Source organism: Magnolia sinica, chromosome 17, assembly GCF_029962835.1.
Source record: "Magnolia sinica isolate HGM2019 chromosome 17, MsV1, whole genome shotgun sequence".
Taxonomy (NCBI): Eukaryota; Viridiplantae; Streptophyta; class Magnoliopsida; order Magnoliales; family Magnoliaceae; genus Magnolia; species Magnolia sinica.
The window spans coordinates 64,615,046-64,639,102 of NC_080589.1; positions in this window are offsets into that span (position 1 = coordinate 64,615,046).

Here is a 24,057-nt window from a genome sequence, read left to right on the forward strand (position 1 = left end):
GTGTGTGTGTGTGTATTATATTGTATATATTATATATATTATATATAGATTTTATATTATATTATAGTATATGTACATGATTGTGGGCCTTCATGGGACCCACCATAATGCATGTGTTGCATCCAAGCAGTCCGTCCATCTTGAAAGCTCATTTCATAGCGTGAGCTAAATAATGAGTTAGATCCATAGCTCATGTGGACCCCGCCCTTGATGCATGTGTTGCATCCAAACCGTCCAACCATTTAGCAAGCTTGTCTTAACAGGCTTGAGACTAAAAAAAATAAATAAGTCAGATCTAAAGTTTAAGTGGACCCCACCATTCAAGGTAGGGGACAATGACTTCCACCGTTCAAAATTTCTAAGGGGCCATGGGAGTTTCCTATTTAGCTGATATTTGTTCCACTTCATCTATCATTACGTTAATTTATGAACATGTTGGATGGGAAACATATGTTATGGTGGACATTAGGAACTTAAATGGTGGAAATCATTATCACCACTTTTATTTGGTGTGGCCCATTTGATGTACGTATGACCATGTGAGGGGGCCCATCTTGATTTATTGTGGCCCGTCCAGTGGGGCCCACCTTAATGTATAGGAGGCCCATGTTATGAGGCCCACTTTAATGTATTTTGTAACCCATTTGTTGGGCCCACTTTGATGCATTTTGTGGTCCATTCGAGGTGCCCATCTTGATGCATGCACTCCTTATTCACATCGTCCAGCAACTACTGAACGGTGGGGCCCTCCTTACTATATGATATTATGTGTTGAATAAGCGTACCATCCATATGCAGTGTGGGCCAACATGATGTATTTATTTACCCTCACCACCCAATCTCTGGCCGTGGGATGTGGAACCCGTGTGACATATGTATTTCGTTCCATGCAATCCATCTGTGTGAGGCCCACCTTGATGCATCCGTTATACACATGGATCCCACATGATATATATGTTTTTATATCCATACTGTCCAACTATTTGGATGGGATGCACCATGATGTATTTTTATCCACGCCATCCAGGGCAGGCACCCCGTTATGATATATATCAGGGCCCATGGGTTGAGGCCCATTGAGATATATTCAAAGCGCATTTGGTAAGGCCCATTGTATTGTATTTGGAACTCGTGAGCAGAGCCCACCTCATATGCTCCACCCTAACCGTCCAGGTCATATAGGGCCAGCCTCAATGTATGTTTTATTCACACCGTCTGTGGGATGTGTGACCCACTAGATGTATGCATTCTATATCCACACTAACCATCTGGTGGGGCTCATCTGCTGCATGTGCCGGGTCTACCTATTGTGCATTTGTGCGGCCCATTGATGTAACCCACTTGATGTGCATGAGCCCCATTAGTGCGACTCATTGATGCGGCCCACTTGTTGGATTGACGCCCATTGATGCGGTCCAATGATGCGACCCACAATGATGTGCATATTAGGCTAATGGTGCGGCCCAATGTATCGACCCACCGTGATGTGTAGGCCCACGTGCTGCATGTGTAAGGCCCACCTGTGATGACTATTTGAGGCCACCTGTTGGATATTTGGGCCCACCTTATGTTTGACTCTACATGGGCCACTACTTGGGAGTAATGTTGGTTAAATGTCCACTTTGATGGGCGATGATGGTTGAATGTCCATATTGTGACCTTCCCATAAGCCATGTTTGACCAATCAACGAGGCTGATTATTGATCGATTCTGATTATCGACTACCGATTATGATTGTTGTGGTCGATTGGCCGATTATCGATCTAGGCCAATCATTGTGGCCGATTGTGGATTCTGATTGTGATGTATATTCTGCCCGTGGGTTGAGGCCCACTATGATGTATAAAGGCCCATGGACATGGCCCATTGTGATGTATATGTAGCCCATGTGATGCGTATTAGCCCCATGTGACGCGGCCCATTGTGGTGTGTTTGAGGGCTAGGCTATGGAGCCATTGTGATGTATGTTAGGCCCATGTGAAAGGCCCATCGTGATGTGTATTAAGCTCTTGAGTGAGGCCCATGGTGTTGTATATTTGTCCCTTGTGTGAGGTCATGGGTCCACCATATGTTAGGATCTATGTGGGCCATTCCTTGGGGGCAATGTCGGTTAAATGTCCACATTGTCGAGGTCGATTATCGATGCCGGTTATTGATACCGATTATGAGTATGTGACAGCATAGCATCATAATACATGCCCATACGCATCATCTGCATGATTGTTATGAGGTGTGGTTGATTATTACATATGTCATTGAGCATGTTGTTATGAAACTCCCTAATAGGCGGAGGTTATCTCACTTGAGCACGCAGTATGCACAGGATTAATGCATGACTGGATTGTATGACTCATGCATCTCGCATTATAATTATTGTACGCCCTAGCGACACCAGGGCCGTAGCCTCCACAGGCGTATCGTGGATGACCAAATGGGACACCGAAAATGTTTGGTTCTAGCATACGGGCGCCATAGATGTCCCTGAGTGAAAATTTCTAAACCTCCGTGGCTATGAGATGCCCCAACGTCGAGACCGAGTAGATGCATGAGCGCCCGAGTGCCGAATACCAGGAGGCCGCATCTCCCACTGTATCGTGGTTGGTTGGGAGGGGGTGTGGCCTTACCCGCCTGAGGGTAGGGGGCAATACTAGGCTGAGTTTGACCAGCTCGTGAATGGGTCCGCTATCGACGTGCCGGATAGATATTGGCAGACTATTGGCCAGGCGGATAGTGAGGTTTCTTACGCTCACTTGGACTGTGCGGCTGGGAGAGCGGCAGTGCCATTTGGAGTGTACTAAACCCCGGTGATGATCCCAAAGAGGAATTGTACTGATATGTGGATTTAGTGAGTAGGAGTTACATACTCATTCATGCATTCATTCATTCACTATCCACTCGGGTTGGTGGTGTGCAACTATTTGTTACGTGTGCCCTCGCAATGACCAGGATTTCGGTTGGGGCGCGCGACTAACCTGAGATCAGGAGTTTACCACATTAAGTCTGATTATCCAAATTTAGGTATGAGACTGGTTTGGATAGAAGTCCCTTGTGATGGACCCCATAGCCCGCGATACTACGTACTATCATCCCGACTTCACACTCCAGTATGATCATTCCATTCGCACCGCATAGTGCCTGACATTCGCGGCATACGACATTTTGGGTTATTGTGTCCCTGCATTTATATGGTTTAGGTACGGTTGACGCTATTTATGTTACTCATCAGGAATGTATATTGTATTGCATCCTCTGCATCTGATATTTAGCTATCTATGATTCTTCATTTGTATAGTTGTTCTACATTGCATATTCTGCCATTGATTGATTCATGGACGTGTCCATATTTTCACTTACTCTGTTATCGTATGATTTATGATCTTGTTAATATTCTGTTTCCTATAATTCATGCTCTTGTCAGTATTTCTGTTTATTTCGACATTATACAATTTATGGATTACCAGTACTTTCGATATTGTGTGATTTATGACATTGTATCCTCGGCATCTAATATTTGGCTCGCTTTGACTCCTCATTTGCATAGTTGATTTGTGTTGTGTACCCTGATGTTGTATGATCCATGGACTTGTCAGTACTTCCGCTTAACTTGATTACTCTGATATAGAATACTTGGTACTTACCTTGTGCACACACTTACACTACCCTCTAAGCTTTCTATAAGCTTATGCATGATAGATGCGTGTAGGTGATGTTAGGTTGCAGCAATGTTGAGCTTGGAGTGTGAGGCGGTCTTCTGGGGCTTGGTTTTTTATATTTATGTACTTCCTTCCAGCATTGTACTCAACTGATTATATTAGTGGATATGTGATGATAATGTTGCCTTTGTGAATTGGGTAATCCTGTGGTTATGCTTATTGCGAGTTAAATGTACAAAAAAAATCCTCCTTGTAGGATCTCAGGATCGGATTCTGGCATATGGACGCTGGGAGCCGAGAATGGGGTACTACGGAGGCTGTCAGCACCAGATTCTGCGATCGGGATTCCTGTGAATCCGATTTTCGAGTTTGGGGAGTGACATGTGTGCTGATCCTTTTAGGGGATGACCCACGGCAGAGCACCGGTGCTGATCCTTTCAAGGTATGACCCTCGGTAGAGCACCGATATAACCTTTTAGGGACAAAAGCCTAGGGCAGTGCACCCATGTGTACTGATCCTTTTAGGGAATCACCCAGGGCAGAGCACCCGTGCCGATCCTTTTAGGAATGACCCTGGACAGAGCACCCGCGTCGTGCTGATTATTTCGGGAATGACCCTGGGCAGAGCACCTGTAAGAATCATTGCATAAAACAAATAATTGTTCACATAAAATGCATCTAACTTACAAGGAAATATGACAGATATAATGTATATATTCACATAATGAATATTTATTATCACCACTATATAATATTAAATGGAAAAATAATAATATTTGCATTGGTTCAAATAATAATAAAAAATATTTCAATGTCTAGATTATATAATGCAAGTAGTTATGAATTTTTCAATAGGGAATGATCACCTACCTGCTATGAAAAAATTTATGTGATGGGAAGAAAATAATCTGAAGCGATGCTAATTTGATTCAGTCAACTTGGTGGAACGGCTCGATGTACGCTACCTCCACTTAGGATCTCTCTCTCTCTCTAGAATAGTTGCAAGGGATACTGGAAAAACCGACAACGCATCATTGGGGATTGAGTCAGTGAGTCATGAACTTGATGTTGAATCCTCATGGATACTCTCCCTTCTCCTGATCTCTCTTTTTTTACTCACAATCTTTCTTTTGTGATTTTCTCTCTCGTTTTCTCTAGATAACATAAGAAAATGGGGTATAAAAATAATGTTAGGTGAGTTAGTGGGTTGGGAGTCCATTGGACGGTTTTGATTAATTAGTGGGTCCCACCATGATGATATCATGCATGGTGGATGGGTTCACATCCGCAACTATACCGCGGAGAAGTGAGAAAGAGAGGGAGTCGTGGAGGAGAGGGCTAGTTTGAGGGTGACGTGCGTCAGCACGTCACTTGCTTTTCTTGTTTTGTTTTTTTTTTTTTTTGAAGAGTGGGCCCCATAGCTATGATGTGATAAATCACATCGTTCATCAGTTTTGCCCGACAAGGTTAGGGCATGAGCAAAAAAATAAGGGCCATCCAAAGCTCATGTGGGCCACATCATATGCAACGGTGGGTTAATGGTGGAACCCACCATTTAAAAGAAACAGAGTATTACAGGGGTGGCTAACAGTGAAGTGTGAACTGACAATGGGGTGTAGTAACAAGCTAACATAAAAAATTAAAAATAAAATAAAATAAAATAAAAAGTAGATAGAAACCACATGGCTCATCAACATGGTCTCCAAATCCATCAGGGTTCAACATAAAGTCCATATGACATAGGGATGACCGGATGAACGTGATTAGGTTGATCACCGTCTTCCTCAAGGATAACTACTATGAATCCACAAAGCTTCTTTGGACTCCTCACAGAGATTTCTCGAATCCACGAGGAAAGAGAATAAGAAAATAGAAATAAATTCTAATAAATTCGAAATTTAATTGATGAATGAAATAAATGAGTTCACAACCCTTTAAATAGGGATACCAAACAATGTGAGAGAAATTAGAATCAAACTATAACTAAAACTCCTAGAATTCACAACTTACTATAAATAGTAAACTTATTATTTTTAGATGGTCATGATGTCTAATAGTGCACAAGGTTTTTGGCCAAAAATTGTAAGTGTCCTATTTGGCTTCACCAAGCTATTCTCCTAATTATTCTAAGCTCTTTTCGCATTGGGTGCAACTCCTAAATCCCAACAAATGAAGAGTTATAATCAAACTAAAACTTACTATTTATAGCAAAAACAGAATTAAAATAGGGAAATGACGGTTGATCTAGGGGTATTTGCAAATATGGCTTGCGTAACCTGGCATAGCGGGATTGGGTGGCTAAAGTAGCTCGTTCTACCCCAAAATCATATATTTTACGCCTGATAACTCATTCCGGATTACGAGATACACTCGATCTAAGGTTCGACAGTCTAGATCACTTTTATCATCGATCGGGCCTTTTCTGATCCATCTTGGCCATGAAATTGTCTTGGACCCGCTTTGCATCAATCCCGTCCACTTCAAAAGAACTCGTCCTGCTCCGGTTCGTGATACTCGGTCAGGTCTGCGATGTTGAAAGTCCGTGAGATTGCCATGTCATCTGGAAGATCAACAACGTAAGCCTTGTCATTGATCTTTCGGATGATTGACACCGATCCAATCTTCTTATTCTTCAATTTGTTGTATATCCCAGTCAGAAATCTCTCTTTGTGCAGATGGACCATAACATGATCGCCTACCTCGAACACTTTTTGTCTCCAATGCATGTCTGCTTATTCCTTGCACTTATCGTTTGAGGCATGTAGCTTGGTCTGCACCTCCGCATGGATGCTAATTATCCTGTCTGCCATATGTTCTGCTGCATTGCTCGTGCCTAAGAGCATGGGCAGAGGAACCAAGTCAAGTGTATGGCGAGACACTCATCCGTAAATAATTTGGAATGGTGATTTTTCCATTAAGTGGTTCACCATGTTGTTGAATGCAAACTTTGCTTGAGACAATGGCAAATCCCACTACTTCATTTTTTCTCCTGAAATATAGTAAAGGAGGTTTCCTAACGTGCGATTTACAACCTTGGTCTGCCTATCAGTCTGTAGGTGGTAGGCGCTGCTGAATTGAAGTTGCGTATCGAATTGAGTCCACAAAGTCCGTCAAAAGTAGCTAATGAACTTTGTGTCACGATCAGAAGTAATGGTTTTGAGGACCCGTGTAGCCGTACAACCTCTCTGAAGAATAAATTCACCACGTATGTTACAATGATGATCTTCTTGCATTGGATAAAGTGTGTCATTTTGGAAAAACGATCTACCACCATGAACATCGAATCTATGCTGTGTTGTGTTTATGGGAGACCAAGTACGAAGTCCATAGATAAATCCTCCTAAGGACCGTCAGATACAGGTAATGAGGTGTAGAGGCCCGTATTTTGAAATTGCCCCTTAGAGGTCTGACAAACATGACAACGTTGTACGAGTTTTTCTACATAATGTACCAATTGCAGCCAGTAATACCGCTCTTCCATAAGAGCTCGCGTCTTGTCTTGCCCAAGGTGTCCACCGAGGCCACCTCCATGTAGCTATTGAATAATCTACTCTTTCAGAGAACTTTGGGGGATGCACAATTGATTCCCTTTGAAGAGGAAACCGTCCTGTATATGAAGTTCATTGGGATGACCTTCTTAACACTTCGTTCAAGAATCTTTGAAGTCCTCGACCTTAACATACAGCTCCTTGAGATAGTCGAAGACGACCACCTCATTGTTCATCATAACAAATAGTAATGCATGACGGCTAAGTGTATCAGCCACCTTGTTCTGCTGCCCTGACTTATGCTTCAGAACGAACGTGAATTCTTATAAAAACGCAACCCATCTAGCATGCACACAATTCACGTTACCCTGACTATTAATAAACTTTAATGCTTGATAGTAAGTGTACAAAACAAACTATCTTTGAATCAGATAATGTCGTCAATGTCGCAGCGCCTGAATAACTGCGTATAACTCAAGCTCATATGTCAACCACTTGTTTTGGGCTTCGCTGAGCTTTTCGTTGTAGAAGGCTACGAGCCTGCCTTCCTATGATAACACTCATCCAATTTCGACATATGAAGCGTCATACTCAACATCAAACAACTTGTTAAAATTATGAAGCACCAAGGCCGGTGTTTTGGACAAACGATGCTCGATCTCATGAAAGCACTTGTTAGCTTCATCGGTCCACTGAAACGTTCATTTTTTCATGCAATCTCTAATAGGTGTGACTAATGTGCTGAAATTTCGCATGAATCGATGATAGAAGGTCGCCAACCCCTGAAAACTCGTCACCTCATGAATGTTTATTGGGATCGGCCATTCCCTAATGGCTTGCACCTTTTCATCGTCTACACGGATGCCTGTGGACATTACAACAAATCTTAGGAACAAGATGTTGTCCGTTAAAAAGCTACACTTCTTCAAGTTGAGGTACAACTTGTTAATTTGTAGGACCTATAGCACCTGCCTGAGATGTTGTTCACACCCCAAGTATAGGGTTGTGATGTAGTAATAATCTTAGTAAGACCGAGGTCGAATCCATAGGGACTGAACCTTGTACATAATCTGAAAGAAACCAGAATTAGAACTAGAAGAAGATGAAATCTAAATCAAGTGAATATGAGGGAATAATGGTGAAATATTAATCTAAAACTTGTAAATTCAAAGGTAGGAAACTAGGGTGCCAAGGATCCACTTGTAGAGATCAGGGAGATCTTTTGCTTAATTCACGAACTCAACTGGACTTAGAGTCCCATCTTCATCCAGTTGGAAGATATAACTATGAAAATCAAATCTGAACTTCCTTTGATCTAGTTTTCAAGAGATAAGAAGGATGTAGATTAGAATGGATTCTATCACAAAACAATGCCCATGAAACAAAGTAAACAACAGAGTAAATTAATCCACAACCAATCTAAGAGACGCATGAATGTTAGGAAGGATTCCATCATCCAACCATGTCCAAGGGGCAATGGTGAACAACAGAGCTTCCTCATTTCACAATTAAAACAATGTAAAGGAAATACTCAAAGCCATTGCAAATCTATTGTAATTTAAGTCACAACAAACCATTAAAAACCGAAGGCATTCCTTATAATCAAACTAGAATCAACATCAGTTCATAAACATGAATCCAAGCCGTAGAATACTACCCATTATGAGACAAGCTTCACCTCTTAGCCCTAACTAAGAGGTTTAGCTTGACGTAGTCATGCTAAAACCTTAGAAAAGGAAAGGAATGAACAATGAAAAAAAAAAGGAAAAGGAAGAAGAAAGAAAAAGGAAGAAAACTCCACAGCCGCTTCATTCCACGTCTAGATGTTATCCCCCGTCCAAGATCCCCTTCTCACGTCTTCTCTCTCTCTCTCTCTCTCTCTCTCTCTCTCTCTCTCTCTCTTTTATAGCAGCAGTAAATAGATCAATCGGATGGGTTTCACGCACAAGAGGCGGTGCGTAAGGAGTTACGCAGTTATGCGCAGCGAAAGGCAAGGCAAAACGGTTTGTGTTTGGAGAATGGTGAAGTGGCGAGCGGTCATCCCTTGAAATCTTTTCGAAAATCTTCTCTAGGATGGTCGGTTTTGTCCTAGATTCCATCTGGATGGTTCAGATCGACCATTCGATCAGAAGTGGTGGGTCACAACTGATCGGAACGTTTGAAAATTTCGGACGTACGTTAATCTTCCAACCGACTTACGCTGATGTGTTCAGTGGGCCCCATATTGATGTTTTTGGAGATCCGACCCATTCATTGGATTCCTGGCGAAAAATCAGTCGGGAAGGAGTGGTTTTTATCTGGTTTTGGTGTGGTCTACTGTATCAAACCAACTTGCCATTTATCCTGTGTTTTCTAGCAATCCACGTGTGTATACGTGTATGGGCCTAAAAAGACACCTAGGCAAGGGTCACGCCTATCCCAGAGATGCAATGGACGGTCCAGATTGTCAAAATACAAGATAGGTGGGGCCCATAATAAAAAATCAGATGGCTACGTGGAAGACACTATTGCGTCTTGGTTGTTTTTGAGATTTCGTTGGTCAGCACAACGCTGACCAACTTGGATGGTTTCGGTGGGTGGCGGGTCTTGTACCCACTATGCACACGCATCGCATGTGTGGGTCCCACGGTGATGTATTCGAGTGATCACTCCGTCCAACTTGTTTGCCATATACTTTAACAAGTTGAGACCAAAATTGAAGCATATCCAAATATCAAGCGGGCCACAAAGCAAGATTTAAGAGGCTGATCTATCCGTTGGGCCACTTCTATAAAGATCCATTAGCTGAAATTTGACGTGTACAGTTAATTTATGGTCCTCAGGCTATATATAAAGTTTTGAGCCGAATGGATGATGGGAACCCTGTGATCATGCATTCTGGCCGACTTTCAGTCCCTTTTAACATGAGTGGCCTGATTTTCTCGGATCTTTAGCGTGTAATTCTTTGATCTAGGTCCCTTGGGGTCTGTCCCTTGCCTTGGTGTTTTTAAAGTATTAAATCCATGCTTTGAGTACTCGTTTTCAGTCCAGGCTCCTAAATTCACGTTATAGCACAAACACGATTAAAATAGGCCGTTAAACAGCATCATGTTCGTAAATTCAGGTAATAACTGGGGTCTAATATGCAATATTTGACCATCAACAGATGTTTCCTATGTTCCGTCTCATCCTGGCTATATATCAGTATATCATCAAAATATACTACCACAAATCGACTAGTGAACGGCTTTAGAACTTGATTCATCAAACGCATAAAAGTACTTGACGCGTTCAATAGATAGAAGGGCATGACCAGCCACTCATACAACCATCCCTTGGTCTTGAATGCCGTTTTGCACTCATCACCGGGTCAGATACGAATCTGATGGTACCTGCTCCTTATGTTTAGTTTAGAAAACACCTTAGCCCCTTCTAGCATATTGAGTATGTCGTCCAACCGCGGTATTGGGAACCGATATTTGATGGTAATTTTATTGATTGCTTGGTTATTGACACACATGTGTCAGCTTTCAACTTTTTTTTTCGAATTAATAATACCGATACGACACATAGGCTCATGCTCTTTCAAGAGACCCTTACGGATCAATTCCTCCACTTGCCCCTAAAGTATCTCACACTCCTTCGAACTCGTCTGATAATGAGGGTGGTTGGGCAGGCTAGTCCCAAGGATGAGATCTATGTGATGTTGGATGTCCCTCATGGGGTGCAATCCATCGGGTAAATCTTCAGGTCAGACTTCTTTGAATTCATTTAGAAATAGTCTTAAACTTGGAGGAATGTTTGAGGGTTTCGATTCTTTGCCCTTCACCACAACGGCGTATACCTCATCGGTTTCTTTGGGTTCCTCTATGAAATTCCGAATGGTCAGTAGGGAACTCGGTTCCACTTTAAAGGCTTTAGGGTGGTTCTTTGGTGCCATATGAGCAAGGATTATTTTTTGACTATTCTTGAAGAATATGTAGACATTATCTCATCCTTGATGGGTAGCATCACGAACTGAGTAACATATGGTATGCTTCCATGTCAACCACGCCACAAAGTATTTGATTTTTATAATTTTTGCCAATTGAAAACGAGACAATGCATTGTTTAGTTACCTTGGTTTCACTTACCTTTTTTTTTATCCAGCCAATTGAGTATAAGGAAGGATGTTTTGTCGTTGGTAGCTGCAACTTGTCCACCATCACTCTTAAAACAATATTCTCGTTACTACCACTGTCTATGATAAAATCATAGACCTTTCTGTTGATAGTGCACCATGTAGGGAATATATTGTGTCGCTGTGGATGTAATTCCTTTTATGGGGTATACAGTAATCGCCTCACAGCTAGAGATTCACCATTAGCCTGAACCGTTAACTTATCGCCATATGTTCCTTCCTTAGTGGCTAGCATGTGTTCATCAAAGCCAGGGTCTTCTTCTATGGTCTCACCTTCAATGCCCTCTTCGTTTATGGCCAAGTGTGCTGTGGGACGTTGAGGACAGGTGTTTGATGTAAGACCTGTAACCTCGCGAGACCTTCCATACACTTCTACTTAAACAACGACATGTTTTCGACGGACCAGATCGACGAGTTTTGATCATTACCCTACTTTTGTACCGTGATATTTCGAGACTTGTACCTTAGCGACCGCGCGGATGTTATAATTCCAACGCCACGTGGCATGCCTCATTTCGTCCTTTAGATTAGAAGTTACAATTTTGGCACAATCCAAGGTGGGCCGCCCAATGCACGTGGGCCCCACTTGCACAAATCCACATGTTGTCAAATCAATCAACCCATCCATTAATCAAGCCATCCATCACTCATGTCACTCTCTCCCCATTAGTCAAACAAACTCATGCCATTCTCATACAAACCATACTCTTACCTATGCTAACCATCATTCTCTTATTCTTTTTCTCCTCATTTTACCCTTTCATCTTCCCTTTATTCCCTTCCTATCCTAAAATCTCTACCACAATAACTCCCTAACTCCCTTGCATTTTTACCATTTCCTAGCAAGAGTAGATAGGGATTAAGAGAGAGAAAGAGAGAGAGAGAGAAATATTAGAAAGATTGGAAAGATTGGAGAGAAATTAAGAGAGAAAGAGAGAAAAGAAAGAAAGATTAGGGAGAGATTAAGAGAAATGAAAGAGAGTTTGTGAGAGTGTTATGAAAGATCAAGAGAGTAAGAGTAAGAGAATAGAGAAGAGTGAGATTAAAGAAGATTAGGGGTGAAGAGGAGCTTGGTGGGCCATCCGATCGCCGATCCGAAATGGTCCAATCGTCCATCCTTCTAACTGAGTGCATGGGAGGGTCAAAACCCTCCCATTCTTTATAATATCTCTATTTTGGTGGGCCCATAAGGGTGAGACCCACCTTGATCATGTATTGAGTATGTGGTGGACCCCATCGTGGCGGGGGCCCACCCCGATGGCCAAATTTATTTTCCTTCATTTCCCTTTCTTTTCTTATTTTCATAGTGTTGTGGGACTCACAAGTGGGCCACGCTATTGGAGAGCGTGTCCCGCATGTTATCATAGCATAGACCACCTTATGTGGCCCACTGTGATATTTATTTTCTTTTTAAACTAATTGATTGTGATTGTGTAAGCACACGTGGATGGTAAAAGTGCATATATATATATATATATATATATCATCCACACCGTCCATCCGATTTTCCTTCTCATTTTAGGAGTTGAGCTAAAAAATGAAGCTAATCCGAATCCCAGGTGGGCCATACCATAAATGCTAAGGGGTGGGGTTACCCATGTGATTTCTTACTTTTTTGCATGGGAGGTTTGGAGTATGTAACACTCCGGATTTTTGCCAACTTGGAGTTAGACGTACTTAGGCAATGGGTCGAACCTAACACCTTAACTACTTCTCAAAAACTCAATCCCAAAGTTTCAAATCCCCTTTCAACCCATTTCCTTCAAAATCTCCCATTTCCTTCAAAAATCTCACCTTTCACCACCTTATTCTTCAAAATTTTCTAAGTACTTTCATATTAGATACTAATCCTAAAGTTTAAATGATGAAGAACAATACTTAAACTAAAACTTACTATAAATGGTAAATACGTAAATAAAATGGGCTTTTGACTATTAACCTTTTGAAATCTTATAAAATAAATAAATTATTTAGATAGATTAGCTTCTCCTACCCCAAAATCATATATTGCACATCAAATAACTCATTCTGGTTTACAAATGAAACCCGATAATGCCTCGACGGACTCGGGGGCCTAAACAACACAATTTGGGGGGACCCGAGGTGGGTCAAGCATGTATCCGGCACCCTCGGGGGGGAAGGACATCACCCCTGGGGCGAGCCATCACCCCAAGGTCCAGCGACCAGCAAGGGGCTCGCCGGTTTGGCGAGGCCTCGCCGCCAAGCGGGCCTGGTAGGGCCGCAGCGGGTCGACAGCCCGTTTTCGGCAGAAAAATTCTGCAATACACGTCCGACTTTGAAAAATCATATCTCCCTCGTTATAAATTATATTTTAGTGATTCGAAAGCTAGATTGAATCTTGATAAGTCTATTTTTATATAAAAATAAGTAAAAAATATAATAAAATACTTAATATAGTTAAATATAGGTTGTTGTGACAACTGTCCGAAAATCATTACTTTGGACAGCTGTTGCTTCTGAAATTTTTAGAATTTTTCTACAAGATGAAATCTAATGAAATTTGGTCAGAATGAAGTAGACTTGATGAAAAAATATTAAAAAAATAATTAAAATAATATACCAACTAAAAGTGCCAGAAAAGGGGCATAGAACTGCCCCAGGACCTTATTCTATCGTAATTAGGGCACGATTTAGTTAAGTGTTAAATTGAACAATCAATAGAATTAGCTCGAACTACTTTAAATATGAACTATAAGACTCAAAATGTGTAGAATAATTAACGATACATTATCTTGAAACTTAGGATCCATCTTAAAATCCAGTTACTCTCGGGAGCACCTTGAAACTCCGTATCGGACCTGGACCATACGTCGAAAGTCCGATTACCCTGAAACTATACAAATATGACCGCATTACTGGACTTGACAACTTCTTCTGAAATAAAGTCTTGATTATGTCTAGAACTGCACAACTTAAGCCCGGAGCAAAGTGTGTGAGAAACGTGAAAATATTTAGAAACAAAAATTCGAATTTAAGTAAATCTGAGTTGTGTCGGTTGTGAGCCAAATATAAGGATTCAAACCGTCAGAATCTGACCCAAATACACCCTCAGATCAGGAGAAATGTCCCACACATGTAGGTGTACTTGTGACCCTGATCGAGTGACCGTGACCATTGAACTGAAACTGGTCCGCCACGGCTGATCTGTAAATCCGATCGAAACGAAAACTCAGCTTGACCTAGATCCATGGTCAAGGATCTTTAGTCCGACCGCACATGGAAAATGGACCATCAGAAGTACTCCGTTGGATCGGGATGAGCGCCCTTTGGCTATAACTTAAGTATACCAAGGCCCTGGGGCTATTTTCGTCAATTTTAGGCCTATATAAGGACCTTAAACCCTCTCTCATTCACTCCATACGACTTTGAGAAAAACCCTAGGAGAGAGAAGAGAGTAAAGAGAGAGAAAGTGAGAGAGAACTTGGAGAAGATTCGTGGTATTCTACCCTGCCTCTTCCCGTGCTTATTCATCGCTACCAGATTGCTATTTCGGCAAATTCCATTCCACTATTGGGTAAGAAAACCTAACTCTAATCTATTTTAGGGTTTCAGATAGTGTAAGTTATGAAATAGCTAACTTATTTCATGAAATAGGTTGCCGTTGGGCCGTAGACGAAGCGTGAGTGAACGAACTGAGTTCGTTACGTGTGTACCGGCGTAAGGTGCGGACTATAGACGTATAAGTTATGGTTTTCAAAGCTTTCAATGTGGGTTAATGATTTATAACTAACGTGGGTGCTATTTTACATGCAAAATACGTCGTCTGTTTCGTTTTACAAGTATATATGAACTATGTGGCATATAGTGTATTCAATGTATATGTGGTGATGTTTGAATACATATGGAATTTGGATTTGTACCTAACATGATTATCTGTCATGGATATATGCTTATTATATATGCGACAACTCCTTAGCGAAAGGACTTGCCCTAAATCACGCCACGGCCAATATACGTTATATATGTTAAAGTGTGTAGCCCAAGGGTTTGTGGAAATGATTAAATGAATATGGAACCCGGATTCATGCATGCCATGATTATCCACCGTAGATATATGTGTGTGGTATACGAGGCAACTCCCTAGTGAAAGGATTTGGCCTAATATATGTGTGATCAACACACATCATGTATGAAGATGTATGTTGACTAAGTGCTTGTAGAAATGTTTGAATGAGCTAGTTGTTACTAAGGAGTACTTTGTATGAGGGTTGAGATATGAATCTCGGGTACCTTAATTATGAGTACGATTTCCTCCATATACATTACACTATGATGTTTGCTTCCTTATGGAATAAATGTGTGTAAACTCATGTTTACGTTGCTTTTCATTACATGCTCATATGATAGTAGAAATTGAATTATTGTCTGTTATTGCTTTGACGGTCTCATATGATTACTTGTGGAAACTGAATGAGGTTGGGACTATGATATAGTCCAGGCAATCGGTAATAGGCCCTGATTTGGTGGCTGAGGTTGTTCTCACCACATAAGACGTGATTGATGAATCCGAGCCGTACTTGGGATGTCGGCAATGGTTAGGCCACACGGAGTGCTTACGCACTTCATGTCGATCTACTCAACGTGCGCTCGTACTAATCGAGCTCGTCAAATAACCCGATTGACCCGATGTATGTTCACCATGTATGGACGCTATTGTTTGAATCTAAGGTACCAAACTCACCAGTGAAAACCCCTTTAACCTTGGTACCTCGATCCGCTAAGACTCATGAGCCGTGCATGGTGGTATGGGACACCATGGTCGAGCTGTCGGCCTACACTGGGGTGACGAGCTTCCCTGTAGTGACCAGTGAGCAACCTAGACTCGTGAGCCGAATACGGTAGTATGAGACACTGTATTCGAGCTGTCGGCCTACACTGATAAGGTGACGAGCCCTTTGTAGTAACCTCGAGCATACGCTAAGACTGCATAGATGCGACGAGCCCTTACGTAGCAACAAGAGTATACTAGGCCTGCACTGATAAGGTGACGAGCCCTTTTGCAGCAACCTAGAACTGTATCATCGTGTGAGATTTACTAGGACTGACGACCCTAGAATGGACATTGTTTGGGAATTGATATAAGGGAGGTACCTTAGCTTCCCAATCCTGCTATATGAAAGGGACTAATAATAACCCGGTAATCACGCTCATTTCATTGCACTGCATGTGCCCCGAGTTGAAGAGCACAGAGGGAAGAAAGCATGCCGCGACCATAAGATGGTGTCGCACGAGGGAGTGTAGGCGAGGGCATGCATCATGCTTACATTTCATCCTTGTATTAATAAGAGTATCTAGGAATGTCTGATATGTCTGCTTTATCATTACTGCTTGACTGAATTGATAACATGTTAACCTTTGCTTTATTATTCCACTGAGTTGATCACTTACTCTCACGTTACGGGACAGTGTCGAACCTAACACCTTAACTACTTCTCAAAAACTCAATCCTAAAGTCTCAAATCCCCTTTCAGCCCATTTTCTTCAAAATCTCTCATTTCCTTTAAAAATCTCACCTTTTATCACCTTATTCTTCAAAATTTTCTAAGTACTTCATATTAGATACTAATCCTAAAGTTTAAATGATGAAGAACAATACTTAAACTAAAACTTACTGTAAATGGTAAATACGTAAATAAAATGGGCTTTTGACTATTAACATTTTGGAATCTTACGAAATAAATATATTATTTAGATAGATTAACTTCTCCTACCCCAAAATCATATATTGCATGTCAAATAACTCATTCTGCTTTACAAATGAGACCCGATAATGCCTCGACGGACTTAGGGGCCCAAACAACACAATTCGGGGGGACCCGAGGTGGGTCCCGCATGTATCCGACACCCCCGAGGGAGGAGTACATCGCCCTAGGGTCCAGCGACCGGCAAGGGGCTCACCGGTTTGGCGAAGCCTCGCCGCCAAGCGGGCCTGGCAGGGCCGCAGCGGGCCGACGGCCCGTTTTCGGCAGAAAAATTCTCTAATGTACGTCCGACTTTGAAAAATCATATCTCCCTCATTATAACTCCGATTTAGGTGATTTCAAAGTCAAATTGAAGCTTGATAAGTATAGTTTTATATAAAAATAAGTAAAAAATATAATAAAATATTTAATATAGTTAAATATAAGTCATTGTGACAATTATCCGAAAATTATTAGTTTGGATAGCTGCTACTTCTGGAATTTTTAGAATTTTTCTACGACTTGAAATCCAATGAAATTTGGTAGGAATGAAGTGGACTTGATGAAAAACTATTAAAAAAATAATTAAAATAATATACTAACTAAAAGTACCAGAAAGGGGCGTAGAACTACCCTAGGACCTTATTCTATCGTAATTAGGGCACGATTTAGTTAAGTGCTAAACTGAACAATCAATAGAATTAGCTCGAACTACTTTAAATACGAAATATAAGACTCAAAATGTGTAAAATCATTAACACTACATTATCTTAAAACTTAGGATCCATCTAAAAACCCAGTTACTCTCGGGAGCACCTTGAAACTCCGTATCGGACCTGGACCTCACGTCGAAAGTCCGATTACCCCAAAACTATACGGATATGACCGCATTACTGGACTTGACAACCCTCTCAAAAATCAAGTATTGATTGTATCTAAAAATGCACAACTTGAGCCCAGAGCAAAGTGTGTGAGAAACGTGAAAATATTTAGAAACAAAAATCTGAATTTAAGTAAATTTGAGTCGTGTCGGTTGCGGGCCAAATATAAGGATTTAGACCGTCAGAATATAACCCAAATACACCCTCGAATCAGGAGAAATGTCCCACACATGTGGTGTACTTGTGACCCTGATCGAGTGACCGTGACCGTTGAACTGAAACTGGTCCGCCACGACTGATCTGTAAATCCGATCGGAACGAAAACTCAGCTTGACATAGATCTATCGTCAGGGAGCTTAAGTCCGACCGCACGTGAAAAAGGGGCCACCAAAAGTGCTCCGTTGGATCGAGACGAGAGCCCTTTGGCTATAACTTAAGTATACCAAGGCCTTGGGGCTATTTTCGTCGATTTTAGGCCTATATAAGGACCTTAAACCCTCTCTCATTCACTCCATACGAATTTAAGAAAAACCCTAGGAGAGAGAAGAGAGTAAAGAGAGAGAAAGTGAGAGAGAACTTGGAGAAGATTCCTGGTATTCTACCCTACCTCTTCCCTTGCTTATTCATCGCTATCGGATCGCTATTCCGGCGAATTTCATTCCACTATTGGGTAAGAAAACCTAACCCTAATCTGTTTTAGGGTTGCAGATAGTGTAAGTAAAGAAATAGCTAACCTATTTCATGAAATAGGTTGCCGTTGGGCTGTAGACGGAGCGTGAGTGAACGATCTGAGTTCGTTACGTGTCTACCGGCGGAAGGTGCGGACTATAGACGTATAGGTTATGGTTTTCAAAGCTTTCAATGTGGGTTAATGATTAATAGCTGACGTGGGTGCTATTTTACATGTAAAATGCGTCGTCTGTTTCGTTTTACAAGTATATATGAACTATGTGGCATATAGTGTATTCAATGTATATGTTGTGATGTTTGAATACGTATGGAATTTGGATTTGTGCCTAACATGATTATCTGTCATGGATATATGCTTGTTATATATGCGACAACTCCTTAGCGAAAGGACTTGCCCTAAATCACGCCACGGCCAATATACGTTATATATGTTAAAGTGTGTAGCCCAAGGGTTTGTGGAAATGATTAAATGAATATGGAACCCGGATTCATGCATGCCATGATTATCCACCGTAGATATATGGGTGTGGCATACGAGGCAACTCCCTAGTGAAAGGATTTGGCCTAATATATGTGTGATCAACATACATCATGTATGAAGATGTATGTTGACTAAGTGCTTGTAGAAATGTTTGAATGAGCTAGTTGTTACTAAGGAGTACTTTGTATGAGGGTTGAGATATGAATCTCGGGTACCTTAATTATGAGTACGATTTCCTCCATATACATTACACTATGATGTTTGCTTCCTTATGGAATAAATGTGTGTAAACTCATGTTTACGTTGCTTTTCATTACATGCTCATATGATAGTAGAAATTGAATTATTGTCTGTTATTGCTTTGACGGTCTCATATGATTACATGTGGAAACTGAATGAGGTTGGGACTATGATATAGTCCAGGCAATTGGTAATAGGCCCTGATTTGGTGGCTGAGGTTGTTCTCACCACATAGGACGTGATTGATGAATCTGAGCCGTACTTGGGATGTCGGCAGTGGTTAGGTCACATGGAGTGCTTACGCACTTTATGTCGATCAACTCAACGTGCGCTCGTACTAATCGAGCTCGTCAAATAACCCGATTGACCTGATGTATGTTCATCATGTATGGACGCTATTGTTTGAATCTAAGGTACCAAACTCACCAATGAAAACCCCTTTAACCTTGGTACCTCGATCCGCTAAGACTCATGAGCCGGGCATGGTGGTATGGGATACCGTGGTCGAGCTGTCGGCCTATGCTGGGGTGACGAGCCTCCCCGTAGTGACCAGTGAGCAACTCAGACTCGTGAGCCGAATACGGTGGTATGAGACACTGTATTCGAGCTGTTGGCCTACACTGATAAGGTGACGAGCCCTTTGTAGTGACCTTGAGCGTACGCTAAGACTGCATAGAGGCGACAAGCCTTTATATAGCAACAAGAGTACACTAGGTCTGCACTAATAAGGTGACGAGCCCTTTGCAGTGACCTAGAACCGTATCATCGTATGAGATTTACTAGAACTGACGACCCTAGAATGGATCATTGTTTGGGAATTGATATAGGGGAGGTACCTTAGCTTCCCAATCCTGCTATATGAAAGGGACTAATAATAACCCGGTAATCACGCTCATTTCATCGCACTGCATGTGCCCCGGGTTGAAGAGCACAGAGGGAAGAAAGCATACCGCGACCGTAAGATGGTATCGCATGAGGGAGTATAGGCGAGGGCATGCATCATGCTTTCATTTTATCCTTGCATTAATAAGAGTATCTAGGAATGTCTAATATGTCTGCTTTATCATTACTGCTTGACTTAATTGATAACATGTTAACCTTTGCTTTATTGTTCCACTGAGTTGATCACTCACTCTCACGTTACGGGACGGTGTTGTACACACCAACTAGACCTTATTGTAGGGTCAGATGATGGCATAGCTTGCGAGGCGGAGCCGGACTTTGAGGATGATGAGGAGGGTTTCTCCTATATGCAGCTATCAGGCGTGTCTATGTAGACCGTGTTCTGATCAACGGGGCTTACAGGGATGCTGACTAGATATCATTACACTCATTATGATTGTATTTTGGAGCACACATGTATATTCTTTTTGTACATTTTGGGAGTATACATGTACATGTTTAACCTAGTAACCTGATCATACTTCGGAGACTTACTACAATTCATATATCTTATACCTTTAATACAGTCTTCCGCTTGCAAAATTCACTTGTCTTTGGAGTATAATATACTATTTTGGTATAATCCCATTTATGTTTAATGCACTAATATGGACAACATGTAATCATCATTATCTATATTGCATAAGTGATGCGTTGGAACTCGGGAGTCGAGTTTGTACTCAACCCCCGATTTTCAGGGCGTTACAGAGTGAGTTTTCACTCGTGGGACCTATATTGATGTATTTCTTAGATCCACACCATCCATCCATTTGTTGGCTCATTTTAGCTGTGGAGCCTAAAAATCTAACTGATCCAACTATCAGGTGGACCACACCATTACCGATGGTGGGAGTGGGAGCAAGCCCTAACGTCAACCATGCGGACGTCGGGTGGAGTGTTGAGGGTCAAATATTGCATATTAGACCCCATTTATTGCTTGGATTTATGAACATGGTACTGTTTTACGACCCAATTTAACAGTGTTTGTGCTGTAAGGCGTGTTTAGGAGCTTGGACTGAAACAGGGTGCTAAAAGCATGGATTTAATGCTCTGATGTCACCAAGGCAAGGGACGGACTTCAGGGGACCTAGATTGACGGATTTACATGCCAGAGATCCGAGAAAATTAAGAAACTGAAGCTCAAGTGGCCGAAAAGTCAGCCAGAATGCAAGATCACAGGGTTTTCACCGTCCGTTCAACTCAAAACTTCATACATGGCCTGAGGACCATAAATGAACAGTAAAAATCGAATTTCAGCTCCCGGATCATTGTGGAAGTGACCCAACGGATAGATCATCCCACAAATCGTCAATCTAGGGGCCACCTGATATCTGGATATGCTTCAATTTTGGTCTCGACTCCTTGAAGTAGATGAGAAACTGAATGGACGGTGTAGATCCTTTACATATATCACAGTGGACCCCATGTGCAACGTGCGTGTACACAGCACGTCTGCACTCGAGCCGCACCAGACCAGGAATCCCGGTCAAAGTCGGTTAACCTGACTCCTTGCGCAAGAACGGACAGCGTCCTTCGCTGTCTATCCATTTTTTCAGTTGTGAGGCGCGCTCATCATCTAGATCAACGATCTGGACCGTCTATTCGTCCCATGGGGTAACCAAAACCCACGCTTAGGTGACGGAATTCCAGAGAACAACAGATATCGGTTTTTAACCGTTTAAACGCAGGACGGACGGCAGAGAGAAACAACCAGTGGGCCACACCGAATCCTAGCCAAAACAGTCCATTACCAAATGGTTTTTCGAGGAGAACGCAATTGACGGAGTGGATTTATCCTTTGAATCCAATCATGGACCCCACCATCGTCAAAGCATAAAATTTTTACGCAGCCCTATTTTTGTGTCCAGTGTTGACTGTTTTTGGGGTAATTATACGACCTTTTTGATAATCGGACGACCGATCTGGACCGTCCATCGTGTAGGCTTGTCCAAAACATCCCAAGGGATGTTGATCTTTTGGACGAAATGCAAGGAAGAGGGGAGTTGGGAGGTTCCCATTTTGACTGCGTAATGGTTATACACGCGACCGACTTCCAATCTCGCGGATTGCTGTGCGTAAAGAACTCCAGCAAGGTCGGTTCTCCACCGACCTCTCCACCGTCTTACCCTCTTATAAAGAGAAGGGAGAAGCTATTCATTCGGGCATTCAATTTCCAGGGGACGTGGAGCAGAGAGAGAGAGAGAGAGAGAGAGAGAGAGAGAGAGAGTAATATTTATTTTATTTGTTTATTTCTACTATTTCTTTTTATATTTAGCCTAATCATGTCTATTCTAGGCTAAACCTCTTAGTTAGGGCTAAGAGGTAAAGCTTGTAGCATAATGGGAGACTTTTTGCTTGTGCCATTTGTTTAGACTGAACTGATGTTGATTTTAGTTTAATTAAGGGAATATTTTTAGTTTTTAATGGTCTATTGATGAGGGTCGAATATTACATATCAGACCCCAATTATTACCTGATTTTACGTACATGATAATGTTTAACGGAGCATTTTAATTATATTTTTGTTGCAGGATGAAATTAGGAGCGTTGATGGAAAAAGAGTACTATTAGCATGAATTTGACACTCCGAAGTCACCAGAGCAAGGGACGCACTCTAGAGAACTAAGACTGAAGAATTTACATGCCAGGGACCCGAGGAAATTAAGCCGTTCACATTAAAAAGGCCCGAAAATGGTCCAGAATGCAAGATCACATGGTTTTCGCCATCCAATTGACTCGAAACTTCATACATGGAATGGGGGGCATAAATAAACCGTACACATAAAATTTTAACCATTTCATATCTCGGGAAGTGGCCCAATGGCCAGATTAGCCCTTTAATTCCTTAAGTGGGGCCCACCTGGTCTCTGGATATGCATCAAATTTGGTCTCAACCCATTAAATGAGGAGACAAAACAGATGGTTGGATTAGATTTTGAAAGAAACATTTGAGTGGACCCCACCTTGTGTGACATGTGCATAGTGCACATGTGCACTGTCCGTGCACCGTATTAACCAAGTCGGTCAGCAGTGCTGACCCGACTTTCTTCCTAAAAACAGAGATTTCCGTTTCTGCTGCGTACATGACGTCCGGAATTGGATTTTTGCGGACGCTGGTGGGTCGCCATCATAGCTCAAGGGGACGATCCGATCCGTCCATCATGTAGAGGGGATCGAAAGGATCAAACCTAAGCTGATATATGTTAACAAATCAAGCACACGTGTGCGCTACAGAAGTCACAAGCGGACTACCCTGCGACGTCTAGAATGATTACAGCATGATTACTACAATGGACCGCGTCCACGCAAATCTAAAACCATCCATATGCGGTCGAAAATTCATCCTGCATCCAATGGACGGATTGGATTTATCAAAATAACATCGAAGTGGGCCCCACCATCAGAACAGCGTGAGAAAATTCACAGGGCCCCTGTTTTCGCTCGCCCGGACGCTGTCCGACTTTTTCGGGCGGTTGTGGCCCATCATACTTGATCAGATGAAAGATCTGATCCGTTCATCATGTAGAGAACTCGGAAACGTCCTGAGGGACGGTATTTATTTGGGAACTGAGCAAGGAAAGATGGGCTGTTTTGTATTCGAACTTGGCTGCGAAAAGGAGCACGCACCGACTTCTGTTCTCAACCAACCGGTTGCTATTCTCATGCGTAGCTCTGCACCGCAGTTGAGAGCTATAAAGGAGAAAGAAAAGGCTCGTTTTGAGGGGGTGGCTGAGAGATCTAGAGAAGGGGAAAGAGAAGAAAAGACAAAAAAAGGCAGATCCAGGGCAGATCCAGGGAGAGCTTGAAGAAAGCAAAAGAGA